The 12,605-nt window shown below is 35.1% G+C and overlaps 1 protein-coding gene across 5 annotated transcripts in view; it reads left to right on the top strand.

Annotated features, from left to right (window-relative positions):
- The window catches only part of MRTFB (myocardin related transcription factor B), a 105,972-nt gene that overhangs the window by 2,428 nt on the left and 90,939 nt on the right, over positions 1 to 12,605 (top strand). For 4 of the 5 annotated variants that reach the window (XM_064520363.1, XM_064520361.1, XM_026096380.2 and 1 more), the window contains exon 2: positions 565 to 608. The gene's annotated coding sequence lies outside the window, so the exon portion shown is untranslated. Of the gene's footprint in view, positions 1 to 265; positions 319 to 564; positions 609 to 12,605 lie in introns of all 5 variants that reach the window. The other variant, XM_064520362.1, reaches the window with a different exon arrangement.

A 12,605-nucleotide genomic window follows, 5' to 3' on the forward strand; every position in this document is an offset into this window, starting at 1 on the left:
AAATATTGATGATTGAACAATACATTTGAATTGTTGTCATAACAGAAAGCCAAAATGCGTTCATGAACAGTCTCTTTTTTTAATTTGTAAAGGTTCCTTCATATTAAAATCTGTTGATACCTAAAATATATTTTTGATACTAAATGAAGTGATAGTCAGTAGACATAATTAGCACTTACACTTCGAGCTGTGAAGACATTCCAGCTCTAAGGGATTATGCATCTTTGATTTGAAGGAGCTCTAACTCAAGTGTTTTGTATTGTAGTTGAGTTAAAAGGAGTGGGAGATGCACCACCAGCACTATTATCCTTCCCAGAGGTAACTGGAAAGACCTAACATGAAAAGTGCTAATAAATTGGATTGACGTGTATTGAAATTAGTTTACCTTAGGAATTTTTAATTCAGTAAGCTACTTTGACATCACAAAACTTTAGAAGTTGAGAAAGAGCAACTCATATGGTTGAGATTGTAGTTTATTAGGTGTACTAGACTATGCAACTCTATCATAAGTAATTTTTGTGACATTTCTTTTGATTTTGTTTTTTCTGTCTTTACTTTCACCAGAAATGTGCTGAAACAGACACTGTCAAAGGAGGATAAAATATAAGGTAAGTGCTGTATCTTTAAAACTATCAAAACTTTTTAATATAGTCTTTTAATGAATAAAATTCTACTGTGAAGCCTCTGTTTTTTTAATAAGCAGTGCTGGTTTTATGAAGTTGTTAAAATGGAAGGTTTTCCAAAAGATGCGTTCTAATGCAGGCAGGAATGTGGGGATATGTATTGCCCATGTTATATAAGCTAAGAGCAGGTTACTGTGCTGTTTCTGCTTGTTATTTGATACGAATCTTTTTTTGATCATCTTTCAGAATTTTGACACAAATGTTCTTATGTTGATTAAATCTTACTTTCTGTTTTTTAAAGGAGTGTCGTACTTGCTAGCCTTCACAGATTTTGCTAGACTTTTAAAAAATCTTAATAGTTTTGATAGCAGTAGGTAAAACTTTGGCCTGTATAGCTTTTATTATTATTATTAGCAGTTATTTTGCAATGAGTCAGGCTAGTACCAGCGTAGCCCCAGAGCACTTTACAGCATACTGATGAATTTTGATTAAATAAATCCAGTTATATGTGAGGAGAGGTAACTTCTTTCTCAAAGGGATTGACTAAGAATGGGTAATGGCTGTTCACTGATGGAATTTAATTCAACAAATCTTAGGAAGACTAGATACTTGAGTAGCTTAGTAAAATAAGGAACTGGGCTTATGTCGGCTAAAATGTTCTCAGCTTTAGAACTGCGCGACTCTGATGTTGAACTGGTACCGAAATGGTGAAAATTCTGAATACTCTTCCTTCCCCCCTCCCCTCCTAGTCTTGGGGTGTAAAGGGGGTTGTTGACAGTGTCGTTTTTTTGTTTTGCTTTTGGAATAACCAAAAGAGAGCAGTGAATTCAAAGCCTGATTATTTCTACTGAGACCCCTGTAGCATGAAAGAGAGCACAGGTTCCACCTCTGCTGGTAAAAGCCAGATACAACTTATGTGGCTAAAAGCTGCTCAAGAAAGTGGAAGAACAGCAAGAAGTACAAAACCTTCTGGATGCACATAGAAGGTGCTATTAATCTGAAATGTTGGTGTGTTCCAGTAAATCTACTTAAAGCCTAAACCAGACCAGAATCTACCACTAGAATAGCCCAAGTCCTAGAGGTGAGGTACAGTGAAGAGAAACATAAGGACAGGAAAAACTTGGGAAGCAAAGACAATTTCAATTTTTTATGAAGATTTTTTAAGCATGGCTCTTGGAGTGTGGTGTTCAGCCTTCATACAAACTTACTCCTCCTATGTATGACCAAGTATGATATTCACTGATTGCTAACTTTGACTTTTCTGACTTCTGTTATCAAAGCCTTCATAGACTCAGATTTCTTCTGCTGTCATAAAATGCAGTGAATGCTCCCAGTAATCCTGAACTTAGAGATGTTCATCATATCATTTCTTTATGCTACGTTTAATCACTTGTGAAAGTCTATTGAAAGCCTGTTCCTTTGATTGAAGAACATGTAAGATGTGACTTGGTTAGCTTCTAGCTGGTTTTCTAAAGAATTGGATTGCCCTGTCTATCTGCCTTCTTGTCTGTAAGTTCCCTTCTCTAGTAATTTTTAAGCTATTTGACTAGCTTCAGTCAAATTTCGGAGAGAAGTATCTCAAACATAATTAACTTCCTAACAGTTTTCGCAGGGTTGAAGTTTAGTAGAGAAAATTCCTATCAAGGTCTTGTCAGGGAAAGGCAGACAGAAGTCAGCTGTCCTTGCTCTGTTTACCGGCAGCTGGCTGGCTGGCCAAAATGTATTTCCTCTGGACTAGCCATAGCACATGTTTTTTCTTGTGTGATGAAGATGGCAAGTGAGACATAGCTGAGAAACTGAAGTTACAGTGGGAACGGATAAACATTTAGAGGACAAAGAACGTGAACTTATAGGAAGCCAAGCTTTATTATTTCCACTGTCCTTGGAACAAATTTGTCAGTGTTCAGCTTTGCAAACCTGTAAATCATCCATCTTAGAGTTCAAAAAAAGCCCCGACAAAATTATTTATTACTTTTCAAACAGTAATAAGATTTTGCCAGTAAGACTTCTGTGTCCTGGGTAGGTAAATGTCAGTGAAAAGAGAATCTATTAAATAGTTACCAGAGATGGATGAGATTAGAATCCGCATAAACTGGAGGAGGAAACAGGAGATGAAATCATCCAACTGTATGTACGTGGAAGAAAAAAAAATGTGGAAGATTGAACTGTTATCATATCATTAATTCTCAGAGAAAGAGCAATCCTATTTGATGCTAAGGACTTATCTTTGACTAAAATCATTAGGAAATGAGGAAGCAGCAACCAATAAAATTTTATTGCAAATAGTATTTCAGTTGCTATCATATCAGTATTCCAAAACACTTTAAAACACTTAAATTTAAGAGTGTATTATAAAAGGCAAATGTAGCATTAAAATGAATAAATGATATTCTTAAGAAACAGGAAGGTACCAAAATGAAAATGTAATCATACTTCTAGAATATTTAGGTAGAATACACTGGCTAAATTGGTAACTTACTATCTCTTTGTATTCACAATATAGTAATTTGCTTGCTGTAGATAAGTATGAAAAATCTACCCAGTTCTGTACTCATGCCAATTCTTGTTCTGTGTTCGTTAATAGTAATACATAACTCTCATGTGATGACCAAAGCATGGTTTTAGGTGATACGTAGGCACAGTCTGTTCCACCATTCTTCTGAAAGAAACGGGAATTGTGCTGATGTATAATTGAACTGTTGTCTACAACCGTAGTCTTTTGGACTCTTCTCCATGCAGTGAGACCAGCGTAATGGTTAAGGGAGCTGATCTGGCAGAAAATTAAACCCTGTTTCTAAAAAATTAAACGGTTTTTGCAAGTCTAGATGTCTGAACTGGTTGTGCGATATGAGTGCCAGTGCCATCCGTAAAGGGCAGAGGCAGAATGGTAGCTTAGGAGTATTAAGGAAGGTGAGAAAGTAGCAGCTTCAGTTGCATTCAGTTCAGATTGTTGTAAAACAGCCCCCTGAACTGTAGTGTTAGGCAAAAAATTAGTAACTGCAAACACTTAAAGATGGGGGGGGCGGAGGGGGGGCTTGTTTTAACCTGAAGATAAGGTGTGGTTTTGGGTTGCTTTCAGGCTACTTGGCAAATAGCAGGTTTGATTAGATTTGGCAAAGCTGGTTCTGTTCCTATCTTGGTTTAATAAATCTGCAGCCTTTGTTTCTTGCTGTGAATATATCTGCTGCTGCTTTAGCAGCACATCTAAAAAACAGATCAACAACTGAAATTAAGCCTGTTTGCACTTGGCAACTATGAACATTTCATGTTTGCATCTTTAAATGAAACTATTCCATGCTCTATTGAGCACAGTGAACTAGTCTTCCTGGCATTGTTTCTTAAGCTTTTTTCATCATCTGAAGTCCAAGAGCCTAAAGAAAAACAGAAAATTATTTCATTTTCATTATGGAATAAAACTTCTAAAAACATTTTTTCTGTGGTAAAGATTGACAGCTGCTGTAAAACTACTCTTCAGTGCTGCTGAGGTTCCGTCTAAACCACCACCACAAAAATCTTCCATATCCTGAATCTCCAAAGCAAATGCACATTACAGAATTTATTAAATAGTGTTCAGATTACTCTTATTAAAGCCAGATGTTAATGTAACAGTTATGCACTTGTGCAATAAACCGAATCTCTGTGATCGTTGACTCACTAGACAGCATTTTAAGATTTCACATTTGGGTACTTGGCTAAAGCCATTAATTAAATGTTTGGAAATTGGCTTAAAACTGCGTGTGATGCCAAAAGCAACAAAGTGAGAGAAAAGTCATAGTTAAGTTCCTTTTTGATCTTCACACCGAATTGTGAAAAACAAATGAACCAAACATTTTTTAAAAATGACAAAAACTATTTTTTTACCCCGTCAGACTGTGAATTTACAAGATAATTAGCCCTCATTAATATTCCTGAAAAGGTGGGATTTTTATTTCTAGATTTTGTTTCCAGTGTTAGAAGCCTGCTGGAAGGCCAGGAAACAGATGCTGAAGAATTGGTCAAAAATTATACTGACATTAAAATTAGGTTGCCAGGCATTCTTTAGTATAAATGTAGCTCATAAAAATTCAGAAATAGAAAAATTTGTTGAAACAGAGTTCAAGTTGCTAGTGTATTCCAGTGAAGTCTAGTTAATAGCTATAAATGGTTGTAATAGGTTATGAAGTGGCAAGTTTCTCAATATTTTCAATGCATAAAAAATTATAGAGACATAGAAACCTAGCTACTTAGATTCCATCTAATTATATTGCCAGCACAATCCTTAATTTTGTTTCTTTTTTTAAAAATCAAAATGTATTGTTTGTTAAAGTCACAGGTCAGCAAAGCTTTAAATGTGTGCTTATGACACTAAATTCGTTATGCAAAGTTGAATGCATGCTTAAAGCTTTTCAGGATTTAGGAGCAAATGTTAGTAAAGCTTTAGGAAACACAAGCAAAGAAATTTAGGTATAAAAGTCATTGTGGTGGTTGTTTTCCTTCTTGCATCACAGTATCACACATGCAGTCAATTTTATGTATAGATACTCTTTATGTTAGATTTGGTATTTGGTGTTACTTGTCTACTTTCTCGTGTTCAGATATCTTTAGAATGTAAATAGTGAATTAAGATTTTAGGAAATGTTTATATGTAAATGTTATCTACAAAAATATGTGATGTCACTGTTAAACATGTTTTCCTTTTAGAACATCTGTGTGAGTTGTATGCATTATCAGTATTTTTGTATGTTGTTAGTTAGCCATCTTTCTCAGCAGATTTGATTTTGGATCATTAGGTGTGAAAACAAAGTAGTCTGCGCTTTGGTGGTGATGAAGTGGAAGAGGGATTCAGAGTGTGTACATTTTGAAGATGGAGTTTGCTAAATATGCTAAGATTACCATACAGAAAGAGATGCAATCTTTATGTTCATTACGGTTGTCTTGAATTGTACCATTTGCATATTATTTTAGAAGATTTTTGAATGGACTAATAAATCTCTTTTTAACTTTTTGCAGCATTTGGTTATTCATTATGATATCATGATACTTGGTGAGAGATACTTTCAATGGTAATTTTTTAGAGTTTCTTCTTTGATACCTTTTTAGATAACCAAAAGAAATGCACTGATGTTTTACTACTACTTTTTAATGTGTAAGCTGTACTTGTTGATAGATACAGGATTTTGTTAAAGATTTGTGTGCTGTGTGAATTATGAAGCAATTTTTAAAATCTTTTTGATAGCTCTTGACTCTAGTAGTGCAGCGTCAGTTTTTCTATTAATTCAAAGCAGTAAAATAATCTTTTTGGAGAGGAATATGCTCGTTCACACGCTCTCTCTCTCTCTTTCTCTCTGAGGTTATATTTGTGCTATGTTTCATAGCTTCCAATCTAACTACAGAAGGAAATATATTTATGTACTTTAACTGCTAATAAGACAATTCTGAAAACAATTAGCTCGGGCTTTCATTGGCTTGATATCACAGTGCAGCAGCATGATCATGAAAACTAATGCAAAATTTACACTAAAGCACTGTCTTTGAAGTTTATCTTCACTATTACAATTTTTTTTTAGTAAAATTGCATAATTTAACGCTTGCACTCTACTTTTAGGGCATAGGCGAACTCATACTCATGAATGTATTGTTGAGAACCCTGAAGTAAGTGAGCATACAGCCTACCTCATCAATTAAGAATTCCAAAACTTAAAGAACTATTTGCAAGTAGTTGAAGTGCTAATAATACTTGCTATCACTGAATACTAAGGAATTGCTCCAAAAGCAAAGTTGATCAGGTAACAGGTAATTTATTTGGAGCTGCTGTTATTCCTTTAAAAGTTCCAGCTTTTCTATAGTTTAGCTTATATAGTTTAAGTAAATATTGAACAGGATCATGGCAGACCTATCACACAACCACGTGAAGCTACAGGAATGATTGAAAACCTCACCATTTTCTGATTAATATGCTATACACTGTAATTTCATCTGGTGTTTCTGTACGGAAGGGTTTCAATATCCTGTTTATGGGGGTGTTCTCACTTTTTTATTTCTAGTAAATAATTAATACAAGAGAATTTACCACTCTTTATGCAGTCTTTGTTATTTCTGAATTTGTATGGGTTATTTACATTAATGTTTCTTTACATTTATGTCGAATAATTTAGCAGCACAAATTCTTTCTCTTCATGTAAGCTAGAAGCATTCTTGAGCAAATGCTATCCATTTCTGAAAAATGTAAACCATCTTTATGGCCATAAGAAATATAAATCTTCCAATGTAAATCAAGCTTTAAATAATTCACTCTAAATCTGTAGACCATTTCAACCAGCTTTCTCTGCTTCTATGAATAACATCAGCGTAATTGGTGATTTCTCCTGGAATCAGATCAGCATGGTCAGGCAAACTATTCTGGCTGCTGTAGATCCAGATTGAGTTAATAACTCCCTACTTCCTCTGCCAGAAGTTCGGCCCTTCCCCTGTTCTGCCAGCTTAACCATTTGACTGCTCTCTTAACAAATTCTGTAAATAAGCCTAGTTTTAAAAATTCATTGCACAGAACTGGAAAAAACAAAAGGTGGAATCTCTGGGAAAGGGAGAAATGCAGACAATAAACTACTTCAGCCAGTAGTTCACCTTTCTCTGTCCTGAGAAGGTTTTGAGTGGGAGTGAAGGTGGGCAATGAGCAGAGAAATTAAAAAGCTGAGACAGAGGGTAGATAAAGCACTAGAAAATGCTCAAGTGCCATTCCCTTTCTGCAGACTAGAACAGATTGATCAGTTGTCAGGAGGCTCTTGAACTTAGATGTAGTTCTAAAATAACCATCTCTGGGGCAGTATTGGGGCCGGAAGGTAGTCTGAACAACGGAATTCCATAGCAGTGAATAGTAGTACGTAGAAGCAGTCAGGAGACTCATCCAGCTTCCTCATGAGAGAGCATCCATCTTCCTCAACATCCAGATGATGTCCCAGAACATTAGGAACATCTCTTTGATCTCTCTGTGGGTATTTAGCATCTGGTAGACTTTGAAAAGCTTAAGCCCAACCTTATGCTGGGTGGCTCTGAAACACGGTCAAGAGAAGAGCAAGTATACTGAGAAAGGATGGTATACACAATGCTTTGGAAGGGTAAAGTGGAAGCTGAGATGGCTATGATACGAGAAATGGTTTGGTTATATATGGAAGATAGGAAAATAGAGGATGCAGGTAGAGGAATTAAGAAAGAAGACAGTGTACAGAAATGTTGTGGGGTAGTGATGAGCTATGATCGGTTGTAGGAAGGGAAATAATGAAGTAGAGCCAAGAGAAAGAGAAACCTGGACTATAGTACTTACATCTGGTCAGATAATAATTAATGAATATCTTGTTTTGATTACATTACCAGTAATTTTCCAACAGTCTCTAACAAAACTTTGTAGTATGTTTTTTTGTAAAATTTTTTTAATGTAGTTCAAAAAATATGGCTTTGAGGAAAGAGTGGCATTACAGATTTTTTTTCAGGCTTTTTTGACTGATTTATTCCTTATCTAATGCCATGTGTTTCAACATTAGTAAATGGACTTATCCAAAGTATTTTGAAACACTTAAGCTGATAAATTGCATTTGATGACTGTAAAATGATGGAAATGTCTTATGTATCACAGGGAATACTAAACCAAGTATGTTTTAATGTTATGCTGTTGAACACTAGAACTATCTAGTATACAAATAAAATTAAAATTACCATGTAGCAGAGACGTTATAGCTTAGAATTTTTTCAGGCTCATGAGTTTGTAAATTGACTATTACTCTAGTTTTGATGTGCTTGTGAAAAGAAATGTGCAGTAAGAGCTTTTACATTAGCATTATGCAGGAGGATATTGGGGTAATATATTAACTTATTTCAGTGCATGTTTTAAGGTTTTTTGACTTACTGATGATCATAGAGTTTGCTTCAAGTTCAAAGTAATTTTGGAGAGAGAGAATTATTCAGCCACAAAGCTTTCTCCAAGGTGATGAAAAAATGTTGTGATACACGTTCTGTTCTGCTGCAGCTTCTCAGTTCTCCCAGTCAGACTTTTCTGCCTCCTTAGATTTGTTCTCCTAAACGATTTCAGTTCCGGTCAGCCAAGTTAGCAAGGATACTCTGAGCTGATTTAGCTCTCCATGGTTTAGGAGCACTCATACAAACAGCTGAGCCAGCAGGTTGGACAGGGTCGTAATAACCAGAAATTGGATGGTGAAAATCATCTGAGAGACTGGTAATTTTGTCAGCCAGCACATTTTGCAGATGGACATGGTGGTTCTAACAAATGTTCTATGTTCACTCACTGTCATCAGACTGTTGGTCAATAATTATAGTTTAAATTTTTTAAGCATTTGAAGTGGATAGTTTAGCGGTAGCAGGTGTTTCGTGGTTGAATTAGGAAGTAACTTTTAGTATTAGCTGTATGAGGTTTGTAATAGTAAGGCAGTGTTGTACAGAAGATTTCTGTATTAGTCTGACTTCTCTAATGGTGTCTCTTCCTTTTTAATTCAGAAATATCCTGTTCTTTAAATTTGAGGGGGTTTTTATAGGCAGTCTGGTTTTGCACTCATTATATCAGTGCTAAACTGATTACTTGTGTTATTACTTTCATTGTATATTTCTAAGTAATGTTTTTCCTTAAAGAAGGTCTTATAATTGAGTGAAGGAAATAATTTGTAATCAGGTTTTCTTAGTCTACACATGTGAAGTAAGTATCTTTAAACACAAATGGCATTTTTCTGTGTTTATTAACTTTCTGTTGAGTGGTTCAGAGATTTTAAAATATTTTTAAAAGCCGTTATGTTCCTTTCAGTATCAGCTTGTTCTTGGATACTGCCATTTCTGAACAAATGGAGGAGAGTTTTTTGATTTTTAAAATGGAGGGAGATGAGAATGATTGTTTTACAAGGAGTTTTATTTTTAATTTGAAGTTGGGTTTTCTTAAGAAAAAAATCCAAAGAAATACAGAATATGGATGTGCTAAAGCTGTTAAGTGTAGCAGTTTGTGCAAAGATCTACCCCAAAACTGTTTATAGCTTTATGGTTACCACCTCTACTCTCTTTTTTTGTTTTCTTTCTCCAGACAGCAGCTTTGTAGAGAATGAAATCTTGGAACAAACAATAGTTTAATAGATAAGACTTCTTTGGAAATGATCTTAGACAACATAAACTCTCCTGACCCAGAGTTTCTGCCCTATTAGTCTTTAGCTGATTTCAGTATGGAAAATGGGATTCCAGTTCATTTTAGCCTTGGAGATCGTGAGAAGTTGGTTCTTAAAGCAGCAAGGGCATGGACAGTGGATTATGGAATTAAATTGTTTAGAACATCAGAGTTTTCAGGCACCATACTAACAACATACTTTTTCTGGTTATTTTAGAATATGGGTGTTGATCTGGGGATTCAGCTTGATCCGCTTCTAGTCTTTGTTCTGTACTCATAAAGAAAGAATGAGTGATAGTCCTTCCTGTAGTCTTTTAGCAGGCAGTATTGTTAGACATGTTCTTGATTTGCAAAGTGAAATGGTTAGCTTTTATTTAGTGAAGGGTATTATTTTATCTTTAACAGAAAAAGGAACAACCTTTGCAGAAGTCGAAATATTCTCATAGTGATGTATCTTCATGCTGAAGTTTCAGTGTTTAGGAAGCTGTGGTTTGCTTTTTGGGTTTTTTTGTTTTGTCTTGTTTTTCTGATTTTACCTGAATGTCTGTGCTTAAATGCACAGATTTAAGCATTCTGTTAGGATCCATCACGATTGGATGCGCTTTGGTTCTTGGGAAGATACTGTGAGGTGTAAATCTATTACAACTAATGTAACTGCATTCTCACTCTGACTTTTTGTCACTGTTGTATTAAAAGTTAGGTCACAATCCTATGTAGGATATGTGCAGTTGAACAGTGGTTCACTGTCATCAAACATAATATGATACCTGGTTTTGTTTGCTTCTAGGTAAGGTGCAGTACTTTCTCTTAAACTGTTGTACATCAGTAGATACAACTTGGAGAAAATACGAGTTGAAGACTGAAGAGGGAAGGGGTTGTGCTCTTCAAAGCCATGAATCTAACTGATAGATGGTATATAAGGGAAGAAGCCACTGTGTTCTTTCCCCGCTAAGTGTTTTTTAAAGCTTGTGATAGAATTGGTAAGCCTGAAATAAAACTTTAAGCCAAGCATACTTTTATTTGTTCAGCTCCATTACTAGTTTTGGCTAACTGGAACAGGAAACACAAAAATTGTATCTAGCTCTGTACCTCATCCTGACTTGAGGTTAATGACAGGTGTGATGGAAGAAATGCAGGTGTATTTGTAGAAGAGTTTGCAATAGCATGAAGTGAGATTGATTATAGGAATGTCCACATTTTGCGTCACTGCCTGTGTTTAGCTGAGAAAGGTGGGCATTCATGCCCACACTGCATGCATTGATGAGCGTATGTGTATAGTGTGTGCAGTTGACTGTTATCTTTGGGTAACAAACCCTTTGGTAGTAGTAGGGGAGTCCTTAAAATCTTCCGGTTGTAGCTCATCAAATGATTTGCTCTCAGCAGGGTAGTAGCATTGTAAGAAGTCGTCTTAAAACTTCCACCTTCTGTAATTAGTCTGAAATTGTATTTTTGTTACTATTCAAAATGGGTCACATCATCCAATATAAACTAAATTGCTGAAAGGAAGATAGGGTCCCTTGAACTTCTAAATCAGGCAGGATCGTATTACTGTTTTGGTAGTAGGCCTCTGTTTTCTTTCCAGATAAAAGAAACAGGATAGAGGAGAAGGTTAAATACTTCTAATAGTTTGAGAAGTAAAACCACTCTTTTGAGACAATTACATACACATTCCAATGCTCTACCATGTTTTTTACATATGATCCTAAGTAAGAGAACAGAGAAGAGAAGCTTTGTTTTAGATGAACCCCATAGTTAACTCAGAGTAAATCAAATAAAACATGGTAGATAGTTGCTGCTTTAAATTGAATTAAATATTAGTCTGTCACCTTCTGTTTTTTTTTCCTTTGGTCCCTCAGTGGGTTAAATTTTAAAAGTTTTAGTTTCCAAAATGATGAGCAAGTTGACTGGTTTCCATGGGAGCTAATTCAAGTTGTTGTTTGCATTGTTAATATCTGAAAGTAGCTGTGTTGGTACAAGTCAATATGCAGCAAAATGTTGATAAAAGAGAGATTTGCTAAGTTGTTCTAAGGTTATAAATAAGTAACTGAGTTTCATCTATTTTCGTTCTGCCTATGTACATTCATTGAGTTGTAGTTCAGCCATACTCATTTTGATATTAGCAAGATCGTTTCAATTGAAGTTGCTCATCAGCCCTAATTGTGCCATGTTACTTTGAATTAATTGTACTACTCAATTTATTACTGAACATGAATAACAACTGAAATTCTGTCCTATAGAAGTTGATTACTTTTTTAAGCTTAGATATCAGTCTTTGGTACTCCAAATAAAATAATTAATATGTATATAAAAAAATAGCTTGCTAGTCTTTGTAACAATATACAGAAATAAAATAATTCTAAAAGAAGCAAAGCATCTTTTTCAAGAAATTTCATTTTATAGAAATTCTTGTGTAATGTTTGGTCACACTCATGAAGGAAGGTAGAAAGTAGTATGTTCAACAGGAAACAGTCCTGCAGTTCCTTCCTCTTTAGCTTCAATCCTAATGCTTTCCTTCCTTTGTTCAATTCAAGGGCTTAGTTTACAGGCGCTAAAATAAACAGAATAGCACCTGCAGCTTAGTCATAAATGGGAACATCTTGAAGTAGCTAAGCAAACAAATGAAATCATGGAGTAATTTAACCTTTTCTGAAATGCCTTAGACATTTTACCGACATTCATTTTGAAAACAGAACAGCTTTTTGGCTAGCAAAGGGCTATGAACATGTTTGCAAAGGCATTGCTAAAGATTACAATCCGATCTTTCAATAAAAAGTTGCTGATTGATTATTTTCTAAACTTCCAGAACTCCTCTTTTAAAAAACTATAAATGTTTAGTATTCCTCCCTCCC

The sequence above is a fragment of the Dromaius novaehollandiae genome, chromosome 14 (assembly GCF_036370855.1).
Source record: "Dromaius novaehollandiae isolate bDroNov1 chromosome 14, bDroNov1.hap1, whole genome shotgun sequence".
In the NCBI taxonomy this organism is placed as follows: Eukaryota; Metazoa; Chordata; class Aves; order Casuariiformes; family Dromaiidae; genus Dromaius; species Dromaius novaehollandiae.